This window comes from Dendropsophus ebraccatus, chromosome 3 (genome assembly GCF_027789765.1).
Source record: "Dendropsophus ebraccatus isolate aDenEbr1 chromosome 3, aDenEbr1.pat, whole genome shotgun sequence".
NCBI lineage: Eukaryota > Metazoa > Chordata > Amphibia > Anura > Hylidae > Dendropsophus > Dendropsophus ebraccatus.
The window spans coordinates 28,442,639-28,458,767 of NC_091456.1; the positions used below are offsets into that span (position 1 = coordinate 28,442,639).

The following is a 16,129-nucleotide window of genomic DNA, read 5'->3' on the forward strand; positions in this document are numbered from 1 at the left end:
GGTGAGACTAACAATTTATTCCATACTTATCTATTCAGTCTCCTTCCCCCAGGTCTGATCCTGCTGCTTTGTGCTGAAGACTAATTAATCTCTGTCTGTGCTGCTCTCTCTCTGTCATCCCCTCCTCCCCCCTCCCTTCTGAGACAAATCAGTCCCTGGCAGGCTGTATCTTGTAATGCTGGGACAAGGACAAATAAATCTGTGTCTGAGCTGCTCTCTCAGCCCCCCCCCCCCTTCTGAGATGAATCATGTAAACAAGTCCCTGGCAGGCTGTATCTGCAACTTTGTTATGCTGTTAGGGTTCATCTCAGTGAGTTCATCAGCAACTTGACCTCAGATTAACCTCCCAGCATTACAAAGTTGCAGATAAAGCCAGCCAGGGACTTGTCTTGGAAGGGAGAGGAATGGGATGGAGAGAACAGCTCAGACTTAGATTTTTTTGTCTTCAACACAAAGCAGCAATATCAGAACCGGGAGAAGGAGACTGAATAGAAAATAACAAGTATGGAATAAACTGTTAGTCTCTTAGATATATATATATATATATATATATATATATATATATATATATATATATACAGTGGTACCTTGGTTTAAGAGTAACTTGGTTTAAGAGCGTTTTGGTTTAAGAGCCCACAGTTTTTCAAAATTGTGACTTGGTTTAAGAGCTCCCTGTACTGGGTGGGAGGGGGAGTGGGGGAGGGGCATGGTCTGTATAGCGGGGTCTACAGCACTGTACTCTGACCCAGGAAGTCTCCCTTGCCTTCCAAATCATAGCAGATCCACCTCAGGCTGGGGCTTACATCAGGGGACAGGACTGGGGAGGTAACCTCTCCATAGCTGTAACCCCTCACTCCCCGGACAGAGAGCGCTGCATGTATGTGCCCACATCTGCAATGCTCATTCCTTCCTGCTCCCTGCAGTCTCTGTTAGCCCTGATTGGTCCATGCTGAGCACACACCCCTTCTTGCTGTCATGTGACCACACAGATCTCTGACAGCAGCCCTTCCTCTCTATTCTAGCCTGTTGTACTACGCTACTGCATTATAGGGATCTGCAGTTTCATCCTGTATCTACAAACTGCGGCTGTGTTTCAGGTTATGCACTTATTATACTTTTTACTCCACATGCTGATTGCTATACTGTACAGTAACCTATAATATCACATATTCAGCTGTTTATAAATGTTTGTTTCATTTGTTTTACATGTTATTCAAAATATAAAATCATTATTTTTGGGGAGTAGAACCAATTGTCTGCAGATCAGACAAAATTTGCTTTGGTTTAAGAGTAGATTTAGATTACAAGCAAAGTCCCAGAACGAATTATGCTCGTAATCCAAGGCACCACTGTATATATATTACATTCAGAATATCCTTCTGTATTATGTTGTATTTGTTGTTAGTTCAGTTCTATGTTTGGCCATGGTTGTAACAGGTTATCTCTGACATGCTGGACAGTCTCTATTGTTGTATATGTAGACATTTTTTTGACCTGTAATATGAAATCTAATTGTGGTCATACATGTTAGGGTTCTCATAGATCTTGTGCATGGGGATCAGTGTTTGTGTGCAAGAACTCCTGCCCAAAAATCCATCAGGTTTTTACTTTCTTTCCTACTAGCGGAGTTTCAGATGACAGGAAGAATTCCATTGACAACTGTGGGGTCAGTTCTGACATCATTTTCCCTCCTCTGTTTTACTACCATGCCAGAGGGAAACGGAGCTGCATTGCCAGATGTATGGGAACGAGCCCTTAGATAAATCTTAGCCAAAAGCTAGTTTGGCTGATAGACCGCACCATGTAATGTATACTCCACCCAGCCATAAAGAAGGGGGAATAAGCACTTGGAGTTTCCTTATTCCTTATTTCCTTATTTTCTTGAAAACAAAGGGATCAGGCATGATCAAGTGCAACCTACCCACAGAGTGGACCCAGAGAAGATGAATTTAGACATCCAGAGTGGGTAAATATGAGAAGAAGAAAAAACAAGGAAAGGGTGCAAGATAGGTTATACATATAAATTAGATATAGGGTGCTATTGGGAAGGGGGATCGTTTAGAATATTGTTTTTGTTATCCCCTTTAACCCCTCCTATGTATATGAATTGAATTCTCTTCTATATTCTCCATAGCAAAATTTCCTTTATATACATTAATATTATATTAGCAAGCCATTATATTAACAATTCCTCTATGATAGAATTCCAAAATTTTAAATAATTTGGTAAATAATGTTACATAATCGTTTACAGCGATGAGCGCTCTACATGATATCCTCTGTAAAGGATCTGGTAAAATACTTTACAGCCATAACTTTCTTATGTAACATATAAATGCACAGTGTTTATACGCATCGTAATTTGGCTAGTAGTATGGCTTTCATATATAATGGCCATCAAAGTCGCAGTATGTTTTAGAAGTACAACTGCAGCCATAATAATCGCGACGTAGCATCTGCGCTCACAGCGGAGGGAGAAACAGACATTAAGTGGGGATTTTCCAAATGGCTAAACAATGTGTGATACAATAAAAGTTTAATACTTTCAGATGTTCTGATACAATAGACTGTAACATCCTAAGCAGACATGATAGCGTAATTGATCCATAACTAATGTAAATCCTAATTTAGGGAGACAGTAAGTGATTTGACGAACGAGACAATGTCTTAAACACAGACAGTTTTCGAGTCGGTGGTAAATTGTCAGCTTGATGAATGGAAATTTGGGCTAAGCCGCCTGCTTCTCCGATGTACAAGACATACAAGCCATTATTCTCTCAGGGAAACATGCTGCCGCCATTAAATTATTTCTTTGGTTGTGCCAAATCCAGCAGATCTGGTACAGTTAGGATATCCTAAGAGACATAGATTTACCGCTGTGGCAACTACACGCCATTGGGTGGTCTTTGAGAAAATGTGTGGCCTATTCGGTTCCAAAAAAATTTAATTTAAATTTTTGGAATTTCTTTTTAAAAGAGCACTGTGTCAGACTGAAAATAATATACACCACTTCCTACAGGAGATACAGCAGCTGGTAAGTACTGGAAGACTCAATATTTTTTAATAGAAGTAATTTACAAATCTGGTAAACTTTCTGTAACCAGTTGATATGAAAACATTTATTTTTCTTTGGGGTTCCCCTTTGCAGTTTGTCCAGTATTATTATATTGTTTGTAAGCCAACTTAATAGTTAGAGCTGAGTATCACCCAAACTGGAGACAAGAGTAGTGCTGTCTCTGGAAGAAAGTGGCTGCTGATTTACAGTTGACAGCCTGTACACAGCATGCGTTGATATCTGCCATTCAGCAGCTGGTGGGCGGAGTTTTTTTTTACTTCTCATGAATATCCAGGACTACTGGGCTCATGCACATAATGGAGAGGACTATTTGTTGTCCATGTTATTCAGGAGGATATCTCTGAATCAGCTGCACAGAACAATGTAAGTGATACATCATTCTGTTCAGCTTCTCTGTCGCTATTTATCCTACCCTGAGATAGGACAGTACAAACCTGCTGACAGAATCTCTTTAAGCATGACTTCACAACCTGTCAAAGTAGAATACTGATGTATACATGAGCATACTGGCTCAACGTCTGAACGCAGTTAACCAGTGACTATGTTATGGCCATTTCCCACAGTTAGGCCATGTTCACACAGCGTATATTTTACATAAATCAAGGCCGTTGTTGCAATTTGCAACAACGGCCATGATTTATGCAAAACATATGTTGCATTTGAATGAATGGAATCCCGTCCGGAGCATATACACAGTATCCATCCGTCCGCATGAAAAACCGACATGAATAGCAGCCGCAGAGAACCTGTCAGTTCTCACAACGGAGTGTGCGGCTCCGAACGTACTCTCCATTGTGTGCAGCAGCGAATTGGTATGTGGGCGCACACAGTTGCACCCGCATCCTAATTCATCAGAAATTAAGATCATCCGGCTGGTACTGTAGTAACGGCCGGGATGATCTTCTCTGACACCTTGTCTTATGCCATGTGAACATGGCCTTACTTTGTGAGCTGCTTTTTTAAGTCCCACCTCATAATTGCAAACATGGCCCAAATGCATTCATTGTTTAGCTACTGTAAGTCCGGGCCATTAAAGTCTATGAGGCCATTGCCGGTGTGTGCACATATACTTTCACAACCTATTTGGACAGGTTGTTGATGTACACACACAATAGTGATGTGAATAGTGAGCCCATACACGTCTATTCTTCACCACAGTCTAAAACAGAACATTTAAGTAATCCTAAACCGGAGTAATAATAGATACGTCGCAGCCACATCCATTTGTAGAGACTGATGCATCTTAAATAGCCGCTGTAAGACGTACTAGCGATACTTTTACCATAAAGCCTAATCTTTAGCTAGCAGCCCAGCAGACACACAAGAGGCTCATTTTGATGTATTTTTTTCATTAACTTGCATGTACAAAGGTAAATTTGTCAGGATCACACAGGTCCCTGGTGTTGACAAAGGCACGATTCAGTCCCTGAAGTGGTTTCCGTGAGATAATGACAAAACAAGAAGAAAATGAGGGATTGTAAAATTAATTGCTTCAGGAATCACTCGGAAGCTATAAAACGCCACCAAGTACTTTTTTTTTTTGTATAATTTTCTGTCTAACCGGACCACTCCACGTCCTAGCCAGCGCTCGGCCATTAAGGTTCATTAAAACGAAAGGCCAATTTCCTTTAATCTCGATGGCAATAATAACATTAAGAAATGGGTAAAGAGTAGAAAGTTTTTTTTTTTGTTTTTTTTTTAGAAAATATGAAAACTCAAGATATTTCGGAGAAAGTCATTAGCTGGAGGACGTTGTGTTCTTTGTGCTCTAGATTTTCGGATAATAAGACCTTTAAATGAAACGGCCGTTCGACTGTCTGAGCCTAAATGACTGATGTAATAGAGAATTATAGCTTACAGGGAGGTATATAACAAGGTTACAGGCAATGTCAGGTATTCTAGCTGTCTGAATGCCTGACACAACATTGGGCTGTATCTAAGCGCTGCATACTAGTGGTGGAATTTTATTCACAGAATTTGCATAGGAATTACAGTACGGTACAGTATGAGTGAAGGGGAGAAAATCTGACACAACTTGAGAAAGACTGACGATCTTCTAACTAGTAGGATTCCCTATGTGCTGAGGAAATGCAGTTCCGTTTTTTATTAAAGGGGTAGTGCAGTGTTAGACATTTATTCACTAAATAACACACAAAGTTATCCAACTTTGTAATGTGTGTTATTTAAGTGAATGGCCCCCTTCCCGTGTTCCCCCCACCCCGGAAGTGTGGTGCATTATACTCATCGCATTACTGTTGACCACGGCCGCCATCCTGGGTCGATCGCATCATCTTCAGGAGGCCGGCTGGAACACTCCAGCTGGCCCTTATGCCGGCTCCCCTCGGGCGCGTCATCAGCTGCTCAGCCGCGATTGGCTGAGCATAGTTATGCTTAGCCAATTGCAGCTGAGCAGCTGATGACGCGCTGGAGGGGGGCCGGCATGAGGGACGGCTGGAGCTGTCTTGCCGGCCTCCTGAAGATTAAGTCATTGTTCCAAAAAGACAGTAATGCGGTGATTATAATGCACCACACTTCCGGGGTGGGGGGAACACGGGAAGGGGGGCATTCACTTAAATAACACACATTACAAAGTTGGATAACTTTGTAATGTGTGTTATTTAGTGAATAAATGTCTAACACTGCACTACCCCTTTAATGAATGTAGCCTTAGGGTCCTATTAGATGGCCCAATTAATAATGTAGACGAGCACTGATCTGCTAGATTGGCGGTTGTTTACTGAGCTTATTACTTGGCTCTATTGTCATTTAGTAAGGGCTGCACAGACATCGTTAGGGATGTCCATGCAGTCCTTGCACTAAACTGTTCATACATGACCTCTCTATGCTCCCGGTGTCCTCCTGCCTTCTGCTCTCCTCCCAGAACCATGCTCTGCAGCTTCTCTGAGCTGGCAGGCTGCTCAGTCAATGACTGTCCGTGGCAGTCTCGGACAGTGATTGGCTGAATGACCTGTCAGCTCAGAGAAGCTGAAGCATGCAGTGCTGGGAAGAGAGCAGAAGGCAGGGGGAGACTGGATGTATAGAGGTTAAGTGGCCAGAGACCCAGGGATTGGAGCCACAGGATGTGGCCACCAGTGCTGGAACGGCCAGCTGACTGGCTGAGCAGACCTCACACGTCACGACCCGGATCCCTGCTAAGACCAGGAAGCGACCAGGGACTGAAGAGGCAAGATGTGGCCACCGGCACTGGAGTGGGGGAGGAAACAGTATTTCTTCATCCTCCCCCTCCCCGACACTTACTAAAAAAATGGGTCTGTCCGGACTTTTCTTTTTAATAGAGGGTAGTAACACTTACGATGCGTATACTTCACACGGGTTTTTTTTCTTTTTTACTTCGACCATTGCACCAAATACATATACTCGGCAGAACTTGATTTGTGGGTTTTATTTTCCCAGTACAACTACCACTGATTTGCACAAATTAAAATAATAAACTAAGACATGTATATGGAGGCCTAGCAGAAAATCCATGTGCTATCGCTATTTTTCCACTCACCACGCACGGTGTTTATACTTCATATTTTACGTTCCGTTGCTTGGGATCTGAGCCAAAGGAAAATGTTGGCAAGTATGGAGGAGGTCTAGTAGAAGTAAAGCGCTCTTGTGTATTCATTTAATTACAGAATGCATAGCAAACACAGCATCGGAATAAAAAATTAATTTCAAGCTTTTAGGAACTGCGGGTTACTCATTTTCTTTGTTCTTAAAATTGGAAAATAATGAATGTGAAAGATCTGGGTTAACATTACACATAAATAAGGCCTCATAACTCATAGATGTACATGTATGGAATGAGCAATGATTATGGGATAACTAGACCAGCACGAGCATGCCAGGATTTAAAGCGACTCTGTACCCACAATCTGACCCCCCAAACCGCTTGTACCTCCAGATAGCTGCTTTTAATCCAAGATCTGCCCTGAGGTCCGTTCAGCAGGTGATGCAGTTATTGTCCTAAAAAACAACTTTTAAACTTGAAGCCCTGTGCCCAACGGCTATGGCCTAGATTGTGTATGCATCAGGCTGGCACAACCTCTCTGTCCCTCCTCCCCACCCTCCTCATCATTAGGAATACTCCAGGCAGATTGTCTCCTATTCATCAGCTGTGAGAGGACGGCACATGGGCTGGATCATAGGGGAACTGTGCAATGCTCAGACAGGAGAAAATGTTCCAGTGGCATTCCTAATGATGAAGAGGGTGGGGAGGAGGGACGGAGGGGTGATGCAAAGTTAGGGCACAGATTCACTAAGCCCCGGCCGTTGGGCACGGTTTAAAAGTTGTTTTTTAGGACAATAACTGCATCACCTGCCGAACGGACCCCAGGACAGATCTTGGATTAAAAGCAGCTATCCGAAGGTACAAGTGGTTTGGGGGGTACAGATTGTGGGTACAAAGTCGCTTTAAAGGAAACCTGTCACCCCCCGAGAATGAATAGTGAGTCCGACGCTCCGTCATTCTCTATAAGTGTTGGACTCATCTCAGGAGCGCGCTCGTCGGGCTTCGGGCGCTGACATCTCCATCACCCGACCAGATTAAGAAGCGGGACCTGGCGGGATTAGGTACATATAAGGTGCTCTAGCGGGGGGTCGGGAGCCTGTCACCCCGGCACGGGGGGTGACAGGTCCTCTTTAATGCCTTCAAATAGTCTGTTGTTTCCCAAGATATTTTACTTCTTCATATTGTACCATACCTAATGTACCATATATAAAACAAAATGTACATCTTCCTTCGTGGACATCATAAATGGGGGTCTACAGCTCAAGACCACCCCCCACTTCCCCGACACTATGAGGGCAGCTCATGTACAGATGAACTTCAGTCTTCCTGCGTTATCCATTTGGCCATTCACAGTTAAATGGGTTGTTTAGCCTCCCGTCAGATCCTGTGGTCCGGGCGCGATGCAGCACCTGATTAGGTTTCCTTTAGGCCACCAGATACTGGGAACTGGACTGGAAATCACTGTACACATGGAGCGGGGAAAACATCATCTCTAGTTAAGGATCCTATTAGACAAAGCGATTTTTAGCGATTAACGATAAACAAAATCGCAAACAAAATTGTTAATCATTAACCTGAAATCGTTCACCATATTGCACAGAAGGATATTTGTTAGTTACGATAGTTACAATGGTCTTTACTACGATCGTTTACTCCATCTCGTCCTAGCAAAAGAAGGAGCTATTTGGAATTACACTGAACGATTAGTGAACAAATGCGGAATTACAGAGAATGAATAGCGAACGATTAGGGTCAGATCTAAATCGACGATCAACGACACACAAACGATTTTTCAATCGTTACCTGAAATCACACAGGACAATATATCGTTTAAATTCGAACAATTTAACAATTTTTGCCTCGATAATCATCCCGTGTAATAGGGCCCTAATTTCATACCCTGTAGTGCTAGGAGGTGAGAACTTGTGTTGGACTTTTCCAGAGAAACTACATTGTTGTTCATCTTAAAGACGTAGGTAACCTTCTACCCTAGGTGACAAAATTCAGTCTCATTATAGGGGGGGGTCTTTAAAATCTATGCCATAAGCATCTTCAGTGTATACCGGTGGTTCATGAATGTCGTTCTTCTGATAATTGAACTTTTTTAATAAAAAACAGTAAGATTGGTTCATTGTCAATGATGGCTACTGGTACAAGGATAATAACAGAAAAACATGAATATGTCAATAAGAGATGTTATTTGGCACATAGAAAATTAATTCTCATTTAAAGAGAAATATTGTATTTTATCCCCATTCCATCCTCTTCTTTATACAGCTTTGTGAAGCGGGAGGTCACCTTCAGGTTCAGGAATTATTACCTGCCAGTGGCAAACGTAAAGATGTCTGCCAGCCAAGTAATAAGTAGAATTTGGAATGTCACCGCAATATTTTATTTATCGTCTGGACCATACATTTTACATGGCTTCTTGTTCTATATGAATTCTGGGCTAAGAATTCAAGGCTCTTACCTCAAGTGAAGTCTACACATAGTTGATGTTTTGGAGGCTTTTCTTTGGATATTATTATGTATTTTATGCCTATTCTTAATATTTTTGTACCTTTCTACTACTTTTTGGCTACAGTAGTGATATAATTTGCACTGCGATCTCCATTGACACATGATAAATACACTGGTTCCAACGTATTGTTCCAATTGTTTCCAACACTTCAACAAGGCAGGCCATTTGGAGCACTGTGGGGGGGGGGGGCAGAAACTTTTTACATATTTCTTTTACATATTTCATTTACATATTTCTTTCTGATTAAAGTTCTTTCTGACAAAGAAAAGAGGACCATCCCGGGAAACATGAGAGATATCAGCAGGTTTGTTATCACAATCACCCATCTAAAATATCTTAGCATTCAGCTGAGATGAAGGCGCATACTGAATCAGCTCTGCATCTCTGTGTCTCCCGCTGAGATTACACACGCCTCTATGGACAATCCACTAGAGATGTCTGTAATCCCAGAGGGAGACATAGAAGGAGTAAAAAGCATACTTACCTCTCCCGAGGATCCCAACCACCGAGAGACATTACAGCCACTGCTCAAAGAGTGGAGATTGGTGTGGGGCAACAGGCATTGAAATGTCTACTATAGTGTAAATGGATAGAGTCAAAATACAAAACAAATCAGTTTTGCGAAAGAAAAAAACATTTTCTATCAAATATTAAAAGTTTAGGAGATGAAAATACCCCTTTAACTCTGGGATAGAGATTTTTTTTGCAGCACATCCTAGAGAAGTTTGATCGGATTGATATCTGCTCATATAGAAAGGACAAAAGCCTATGCAAAAACATGGTGGTAGAGCTCCTTCTCTGTCAGCTACCAGAGGATGAAGGAGACTGATTTTGAAGTAGGAATTAAACGCTTTAATGTCCCCGTTCACACTACAGAATCAGCTCCGAGATTCCATGTAGAAACCCCCCCGCATGGACTTTAATCTCTTTGAATGGGAGGGCTCGTGCGCCTCCGATCAACACGCCTCTCCGCTCAAAGAATTGACATGTCAATTCTTTAAGCAGAGAGGAGCGGAGAGTGGAGGCGCGCAAGCTCTCCCATTCAAACACATTGAAGGCAGGATTCAGAAATCTTAGCGCCGATTCCATAGTGTAAACGGGGCCTTAGATACAGACTAGCAGTCTTGTGGAATCCATGAGCAGTGTCGGACTGGGGTATCTGGGGCCCACCAGACGAAATGATCCTGGGGGCCCACCAATGTAGAACCAGTGAGAAAAGACATGTCAGTTAGTGTTAGTGCAGCTTCTAAAGCTGGGGGCCCACTGGAGGATCCTACGGTCCTCTGGTGGGCCAGTCCGACACTGTCCATGAGTCAATGCACAAGGGCACCTACACAGTACTATGTACGTGGTTTTGCATTACCATGTTTATCACTGTGATAGCACAATGTGTCATCAGTCCTCTCACATAGGAGTGCTGGTTAATCTAGTAGTTTATGTTGATCAGTCCTCTCACATAGAAGTGCTGGTTAATCTAGTAATTTATGGTAATCTGTAGTGGTTACCATCATGATGCACAAACAATGCCGCCGAGACATCCCCCTAGTAAAGCCGGCTTCTGCTGGAAACAGTTAATTACAATGATTCCATAAATTACTTGATGGAGATATTTAGATTATTATGCTGCTTCATTGTAATAATTGCAATTAATTTAGGCTAGCATGTTCTATTTAAAGCTACATGCATACATTTCTTCACTTCACACATTCCAGGTTTAATTGCTGTCTCCATTGACACAGAGGTTAACCAAATTGTTCTCATGAATTATTCATGGCTTGCTCTGATTATTATGGCATAATTTTTTTTTCCCCACTAAAATACAGACCAACTGGAGCTGAAATATATGCTCTTAGCAGTTTCTGACAGACTCATTTGGAAATTTTCCTGCATGTTTTCCAGATTTTTTGCTCTAATAATCACAATCTTATGGTGAATCACATATTTATGAATGATCCATACATCAGATGAGGCCTTCCTGTAGAAACCTATTTAGGGTATCAATTTGAAGAGTCATTTGAGAGTAACGTGTAGATGTCCGGCTGACGTATATATATTGTAATTTCCTTCTGTATAAGCGAAGGTTTAATGCAAATGGGCTGTATAAATAGAAGCGGGAATTGTCTGTAAATGAACAACAGGAAAAATAAAGGAGGGAGACGAAGAGGAAAACTTAGATCAGAACTTTTTCTTGGAACATGACATTATAAGGCTGTGTTCATATACCATCAAAATTGTGGGCGTTGGTAACGACAATGTCCGTTACCCATATAACAACGTCCATTACTCGTATAATAAATATATAGTAAATAAATGATGATCCATATTTTGACAGTTTGTGAACATAGCCTTAATCTGTATAAGTACTCACTAGAGATGAGCGAAACCCAAGTCCGATCGTGTGGTATTACAATTCAGCTGAAAAACCTCACGTACAAACTGAAGACAAGAGTGGTGCTATTTCTGGAGGAAAAAAGCCATGTTTTTGGAAGCCTGGATATCCCCTTTAACATTCTGACATAGGGATACTATCAGTGGGGGCTTTGTGGTTGCAAGTGGGGGACATTGACATTGTGGTTGGCACTGCATGTGGTGCCCATCGTGGCTCTAAATATAATAAAGAAGAGGTTTGTATGATTAACATTAACATTAAGCTCAATCTTGCACTTTAAAATGAGGTTCTGCATGCAGCAATTGAGATATATATATATATATATATATATATATATATATATATATATCAGGAACAATGTACCTCTCCTTATTCTGTAAAAATATTAAAAGTCACCTCACAAATCAAAATCTGTACAGAGCCCCATGTATACATTTATTTCCATTGAAAAAATCCATTGCCTATTCTTGGCAGAAATCCAAGGTAATACCCTTGGATTTCTGATATGGATTTTCACTCTTTATGCTGCTGTTTTACACCCTTACAATGTCACTTTTTTCTGTTTTGCAAATCCTTGTTTGACAAATCTGCTCTGTATGACTAGGGTGTAGATTCTCTTTGAAGAGAATAGAATGCTGTTTTGAGGCATGTTCACACACTGTGTTATTTCGGCCGTTCAAATAACGGCTGTTATTTGGCAGTGATGCTGTGATTGTACACATATTGGCCGCCATTATGAAATAATGATCGTTATTTGGACTATAAAAAAATTCCTAAATGGGTGCATAACCTTAAAGTTGAGTTCATGGGAATTTCAGCCCACTCTGCATTGAAATCTGCTTGAAATTTCATTGTGTGAACATGACCTTAAAGCACATAGTCTGTGACCATCAAAGAAAAAGTCCTAGAAACTAATATGGATAATTTCCATTGTTAATCGGTTCTCTATGCTGACATCTTCTTTTTTTTAACAATTGTAATTTTTATTATTTTTCCAAAAAAGAAAGACATAAAATTGTACAAACTGGGTGAAGCACATGTAAAGGCAGCAGAACATTGTCATAATGCATAATATAAATGTTAATGGGATAACTTAGCCCCTAAGCAGGAGCAGGTAGGAAGTCCAAAATGATAAACCGTAATAGAACAGCAGCTACCAGGTCCCGGTCAGGGTTCAGAAAAAACAATGTCTGCGTGGGTAGGGTCCGTAGACCGTACTGAGCCAGTAACAAAAACAACACAGAACAATACACAGACGTAGGACGAGAAGGGAGCAGGGAATAATGGGGGGGGGGGGGGGGGGAAGGGGGAGGGGGGGAAGACAAGGACAGGGGAAAACGAAGACGGGAACAGACGGACAAGGACGGGAATCTAGGATGAACCAGAGGCAGGTGCCGCCGGGGCGGAATACAAGTCCCAAGGAGCCCAAATAGATTCAAAGGCCTCCAGCCGGTTGTTCAGGGATGCCGTAAGGCGCTCGAGGGAGCGTAGCTCCCTGACTCGAGCCTTAAAATGCGAAATGGAAGGTGAGGACGATTGCTTCCAGCATTTGGCGATTAGGGACTTGGCCGCGGTCAAGAGGACCAAAAGCAATTTAGCTTGTTTTTTCTTGATAGTTTTAGGGAAAAGGTTGAGGAGGCAAAGGCCTGGGTCCCTATGTATGTTAACACTGAGGATAGCTGATGATATCTCGCACACCTCCCTCCAGAAGGGTCGGATAAGCTCACATTCCCAGAAGATATGGAACTGGGAGCCTAATACTCTAGCACATCTCCAACATAGTGGGGATATAGAGGCATTGAACTTATGCAGTACCTCCGGCGTGCGGTACCAGAACATCAGGACTTTATAATGGGATTCCTTGTAGGTAGTGCATATGGAGGAGGTGGCAGCTCTGTCCCATATAGTGGCCCAGCACTCTGGAGGCAGAGTCCTCCCTAATAGCGTTTCCCATTTAGTCATATAGGCGTGCTGCACCTGGGTTCCCTCCGCTGGGGAGCCAAGGATGCGATAAATGTCAGAGATAAGGCCCGAGGTTGAGGTCCCCATTCTGACTAGTTGCTCGAAAGCCGAAGGTTTAGAAACTGTGAGGGCTCCCAGACGCGCCATCATAAAATGTCGGAGCTGGAGGTACATAAAGTGCGCCGAGGGAGGGAGAGCATATTTGTCAGTCAATTTATCATATGGAAGGAGTGCACGAGATATGGGATCAACGATGTCGGCAAACTGAAAGAGTGTCTTCGATCCCCAGAGTTTGACAGTATGGGACTGAAGACCAGGAGGGAAATTTGGAAAGAGCAAGAAAGAGTTCAGGGGGGAGGCAGAGGAGGTGAGCCCAAACCTGGCAGAACATGAGGACCATATGTGGAGGGTAAAACGGATAGGTCCCAGGAGCGAGAGATGTGAGAAACTAGGCGGTGAAGAGTGCCACAGGAAAGAGTTAGGATGAAAGGGAGCTAGCCATATTTTCTCAATTTCCGCCCATTTCTTGTATGCCAAATATTTGGACCATGCCGTGATTTGGCGTAGGTGTGCCGCCCAATAATAGTGGAGAAAGTTAGGGACCCCCAGCCCTCCTCGAGATCTGCTACTCATCATAACCGAGTTGGGGATTCGGTACCCCTTGGACACCCAGATAATTTTGAACACTGCTCTTTGGACACTACGCAGCTCTGAAAGGGGGATACGGACCGGGAGCGTCTCAAAGTAGTATAGAAGTTTAGGTAAAATGGTCATTTTTACTGCCGCCACACGGCCTAGGAGCGAAATATAGTGGGGGGACCATTTAGTCAGGAGGTTCCGTATATCTCGGAAGAGGGCTGGGTAGTTAGCTGAGTATAGGGACGGATAGGAGGGAGTAAGGCGGATACCTAAATATTTAATGGAGGTAGAGGTCCATTTAAATTTGAAATTTGAGCTAAGCTGGGCAATCAAGGGGGCCGTCAGATTTAGGGGCATAGCTTCAGATTTAGAGGTATTGACTTTGTACCCCGATAGACGACCATACGTACCCAAGAGGGAATGTAGGTTCGGAAGGGAAATGAGCGGGTCTGACAGGGTGAGGAGGACATCGTCTGCGAATAACATGATTTTAAACTCCTTACCTCTGACCGACACACCTCTGATGTCCGGGCAGTTTCGAATCGCCGCCGCCAGGGGTTCAATGCAAAGAACAAAAAGTAGGGGTGACAGAGGGCAACCCTGGCGGGTGCCATTCGCAAGGGAAAAGGTCTCAGACAACATATGAGGAAATTTAAGTGCCGCTGTGGGATTGGAGTATAAGGTCCTGACCGCTGTTAGGAAAGGCCCAGAAAAGCCATAACATTGCAATGCCTCAAACATAAAAGGCCACCCAAGGCGGTCAAAGGCCTTTTCAGCATCTAGGCTCAGCACAAGGGCACTCTCATCTCGTTGATTAACAACATCAATGAGGTCAATAGCCCTCCTCGTATTGTCCCCACCCTGTCTCCCCGGCACAAACCCCACCTGGTCTGCATTAACTAGGGAAGGGAGCCAATACCCCAATCGAGTAGCCAGCAATTTAGTGAATATTTTAAAGTCTGAGTTTAGGAGGGCAATCGGCCGGTAATTGGAGCAATCCAGGGGGTCCTTGCCAGGTTTGGGGATAAGAGTGATGAAAGAGTGAGACATGGAAGTAGGGATAGGAGATCCCTGGAGAAAGGAGTTATAGAGAGAAAGTAGTTTAGGGGACAGTTCAGAAGAAAAGGTTTTGTAGTAGAGGTAGGAAAAGCCATCCGGCCCAGGCGCCCGCCCCGATGGAAGGGCCTTAAGAACCTCTGCAAGTTCCTCCACGGTAATCGGTGCATTCAATTCCTCGAGCGCACTAGCGGTCAAAGAAGGCAGATTACACTCGCTAAGGAAATCAGAAAGGCATCGGGTTCGGGCCTCCGGGTCCGATGGTAAGGTTGAGGGGAGGGAGTAAAGTTTAGAATAGAATTGGTGGAGAATAGAGGAGATGTCCTTAGGGTGATAGTGTAGGGTCCCCGTTGCATCCCTGAGAGCCTGCGGAGACTGTGCGGCAGCCCGGTCGTTGAGCATCCTTGCCAGGAGGGTATGAGCCTTATTGCCCTTTTCATAGAAGCGTTGCTTAGAGTAGAGAAGAAGCTTCTCCACCTTTTGCAGCGAAAGGTCTTTGAGTTTTTCACGAGCCGCCACAAGCCTCCGCAGGACACCCAGGGAGGGGCGACGGGCCAGACGCTGTTCTAGGGAAGCTATGGCAGATTTAGCATTCTGAATGGCTATCATGGAGTCTTTTTTCTGGCGGGATCCTAATGCTATGCAATGACCCCGGACAACTGCTTTGTGGGCCTCCCATAGAACCCCTTCAGAGGCAACAGACCCCTCGTTTTCCGAGAAGTAATTAGAGATACCAGTCTTGATAGAGTCTCTGGTAATCTGATTTTTCAAAAGGGTGTCATTCATACGCCAGTGACAGTGTCGCGTAGGGGAATGGCCTTGAGGTGAACTATCACGGGGCCATGATCAGACCAGGAAATGGGGTCAATGGTCGCACTCTGAAGCAGTCGAACGGTAGGAATGTTGCCAAAGAGGTAGTCTATGCGAGAGTGGAGTTTGTGGGGATGGGAGAAGAAGGTATACCCCCGC

The 16,129-nt window shown here is 43.4% G+C and overlaps 1 protein-coding gene across 4 annotated transcripts in view; it reads left to right on the top strand.

Annotated features, from left to right (window-relative positions):
* TTC28 (tetratricopeptide repeat domain 28) overlaps nucleotides 1-16,129 on the top strand; it is a 511,132-nt gene that overhangs the window by 276,591 nt on the left and 218,412 nt on the right. The gene's annotated exons all lie outside the window — the stretch shown is intronic.